Consider the following 3,937-nt stretch of genomic DNA (forward strand, 5'->3'; position numbering starts at 1 on the left):
ACCACTTCAAACCATCCAAAACCATTCAACACACTCTCAATAATTTCTCAAAAGATTCATTCATAATCTCAACCTCACAAACAGAAAGAAAACAGATCAAAAAAGAAAACAGATCAAAATAGAGGCAAAACATTCCCTATCAGAACCAAATAGACACATCAAAGAACGTATCAGAACATCATATCTCAACAAAAACCATCATGAGCTTCTCAAACATATTCATCCCATCCCAACACATTTCAAAACACTTCAAACTCAACAAAGTCAATTTGGCCCTCAACATACATTATCATTTTTTAAATAATAATACAACCTAGTCCTTCACTTCTCAAGCTCTTTCTATCCTTTCATGGCTGCCAGCCATCTCTTTCCTTCTTTCATGTGTCTTTGTCTCTTTGTTTCTAAATCTCTCTCCTTGTCTTAACTTTCTCTCACCTCTGCACTCTTCTTCTCTCTTTCTTATAGTCTTCTCTCTCCTCTCAAGTCTCTTTATGAAAATTGGTATTAGAGCATTGGTCTTTGATCCATTTTCTCCTCTTTTTCATCATATTTAGTCTTAATTTTCATTATAAAAACCTCTTCCAAACAAGTACTGTAGGTATAAGACATGTGACTAGTAGTGACTTGCAGGACACCTACAATTGGAAGAAGACAAGTCTAGAGATCTTTGAAGCAAGAAGGGATAGATATGGCAGTGAATGGCCAAAAGTAGCAAGTCGTGGATCAATTTTTAGCCATTTTGATAGGCATTTTGGAGAAAGAAGGCTAACTAGGGTTAACAAAGTTGTAAGTTCTCACTACTTTTGAAAGTTAAGGGTTCTCTTTCCCTTCTCTCAAGCTTTCAAATAGTTTTCACATGGAGAAAAACCAACAAAGATCTCTTTATTTCTTCCAAACCCTAGCCTTCTGAGGTCAATGAACTCTTCAAGAAGCTTCTCCACTCCATTTTCCAAAGATTCATTATCAATGTCATGGAGTTTCACTAGACATTATGAGATCAGCAAGGCAAGAGATCATTTGTTGGCCTTGAGGCAGCTGAGCTTATTCAATGGTGATGTTCTGGACCTTCAACTTTAGTAGATAGAATGAAGTGGAGCCTCTACCTTAGGTGTCAAGAAATTGAAATGGAGTGCACATCAACCTCTGTTTTGGTCTATAGATCTTCACAAATAGGAAGCGCTTCACAACCAGGAAGCTCCACTTGATTTTATGTCATCTAGCAATCTCTTCGGAAAGATTCTTTATATTACCACTATGCAAAGAATAATCAAGATGCTAAGGCTTTATGGATGTGGTTCAGCATGATATCAATGCTGGAATAGAGATATTTGCATCTGATAGGAGTCGAGTTGAATTTGTGTGAGCTCTTCAATAAGCTTCTATGCTTCCTTTTGTATTTCCTTATTTCTATGGTGGTTGCAAAGATTGCTCACTTTAAAGGATTTCAGTTGTTTCTCCATATTGTGAACTTGATGCTGTTGGTTTGTAACAGAGCTTGCAACAGTTGAGAAAAAGGCTTTCATGATGTTGAAGAACATATTGTGATCAATATATCTCAATAGAGCCACAACATCTATGTGTAGAAAGCCACAACATCTGTGTAGGAGCAATAGCTCCTTCGGACCTATTACATTGAGCAAGGAGCTATTCCTGTTGGTCATCAAATGCAATTTGGCAAAAAGGATAATAACTTGAGCCTTGACTGTAGACTTAATCAGACCTCAAAGAGATTGTACAAGAGTTGTTAAATGGTAGATCATTTCCTCTGACGTAGTCAGCTTGAAGGAGAAAATCTCTAGCCTTGATCACTATCCTCAAAACAAAGAGAATTCGATCTCCTACACCATTCTATTGATTTTAAAAAAAAAAGTATTATCAAACATAGATAGCATTTCAAATGCATCAACTAGACATTCCAAGGCTCTTAAGTAGTAGAGTCGACTGTGTCAACATCGAGTGCACTGAAAACTAACAATGAGCTTATGGCACATAGTTCTAACAGGATGTCCCAATTCAAATAGTAGAAGAGGAACCTCAAATCACAAAGTGCATCTTCAAGGGTCTCATTTTAGAACTAGAGAGTGCATTTCAAGGGTTAGATCTCTCTTTGTTTGGATGCTCAAAGAAGGAAGCACTAGCAAAAGCAAAGCACTTGGCTACTCAGAGAAGGAAACACTACCAAAAGCAAAGCAACAAGAAAAATAAAGATGGAGCATTATTTGCTTGACAAAGAATAATATTATCTTGAACAAGTTTGAGGAAATATATTTGTGGATATACTTCAAGTATACAATACTATCTGTACAGAGCACAGTCCTAATCTTTTTCCTGAAAGCTTAGTATTAGTTAGAAAAATATTTTGAACAATATCCACAGTCAGGATAAAAACTAGCATAGTTCCTGATGTAAATGGGCAAGCATTGTTTTGGAGCTGAGGAGATTTCATATTTCTATGGTATGGTAGAGTTTTGAGGTTGGACTAACTAGAAAATACCTTCTAGAGCTATTTAGGTATTAGTTGAAAGGATGAGTGGTAATAAGAGCTTGGGTGGTGTAGATTCAGGGCTTGGGTGGTACATATCTATGCATTTACCTTCATCTTATCCTACTGTAAGGGCATCTAGATAACAAAGCAAGAATTTGAATTTTCCAAAGAAAGAATGTCATCATTCAAGCTGTTTATAGAAACCAAAGTTGTGATTGATTGCCTTATTGCTGAGATGTATAGCGATGTTGCAAATGGAGGGTTTACATGACCCATAGACCTAGTTTAGAACTAGAAACATCTCACTCCCAAATTTTTAGTGGAGGATTATTGAAGTTGAGAAACATATTTGATATTCAGAAGAGGATGCTTGAAGTTGAGTAGAAATCAAAACTTGTTGCATGTTGTCCCAAACATGGATTATCCATGCAAGATTTTTACATGGAGAAAAATTTTGTGATTTGGCCATTCTTTTAAAAAAAAAATTTGCTAATGCGCCAAATAGAGAATACAAACTAGAAACTGGAGCTTCAAACCTGCTTTAATAGTTTCAATAGAATATCTTTTAAAAATCCCTTGATCAGATAGTACTAGAAATGAATGAATATTTCATAAAGAAGAGGCAAGCGACTACACGGGATTTGACTTCTCAAAAAAAATTGAAGAACAAGTACACAATTGCACAATCGAATGTTGGATGCCTGTAACACCTCTTCTAGCTACTGGTCTTGACTAGACCTTGCAATATCTCAACCATTTCAATATCTTTGCATATCTAGTGGATTGAACACATTTATGGTATTCATGGATGCAGACCATGAATCCTATCAATATAGTTAGACGATTATATTGACTCAAGTGGACTTAATTGAGTCCTTCTATTGAAGAGATTTAGTTTGGAATAGCCTATTGTGACTGTTTAAGTCAGGGGTCTATGAGTAGCCTTCAAAAGCAGAACCAAGTAGGCTTAAGCTCTTACATTAGTGGCCCTCATGAATTCAACTCTTAGGTGATGACACCGAGGGCATGCTCATTGAAGAGAAAACTTAATCCACAAGTTACATATACTGCCTTTGCACTTGATAAACAAGCTAAACTTACTACACATTGAATCAGATGTACTGTTTTGGGGCAAGGCCTGTGACATATTGATGTTGACAATGCTATCATATGTATTCCTCCCTTATTTTCTTGCTTAAAGAGCATTATATTATGATGCATATTGAGCCAGATCTTAGAGCCTTGGTGGCTTCTAAAATGTGACTATCTTTTCAACAATCCATAAGGACTAAATACTTGATGCACTACATCTACATTGATGATGGTTCTGAAGTAACAGTTGATACATACAATGGTGTTGTAATGGACATGTAATGGGAAGTTCTACACAATTTACTAAAATCATGTTTTGCAGTGTGACATAATATTTAGATGATCTAGAAAAATTTTCTA

Source organism: Lygodium microphyllum, chromosome 24 (genome assembly GCF_053477565.2).
Source record: "Lygodium microphyllum isolate KBCC chromosome 24, Lygodium_microphyllum_v1.1.10, whole genome shotgun sequence".
Taxonomy (NCBI): domain Eukaryota; kingdom Viridiplantae; phylum Streptophyta; class Polypodiopsida; order Schizaeales; family Lygodiaceae; genus Lygodium; species Lygodium microphyllum.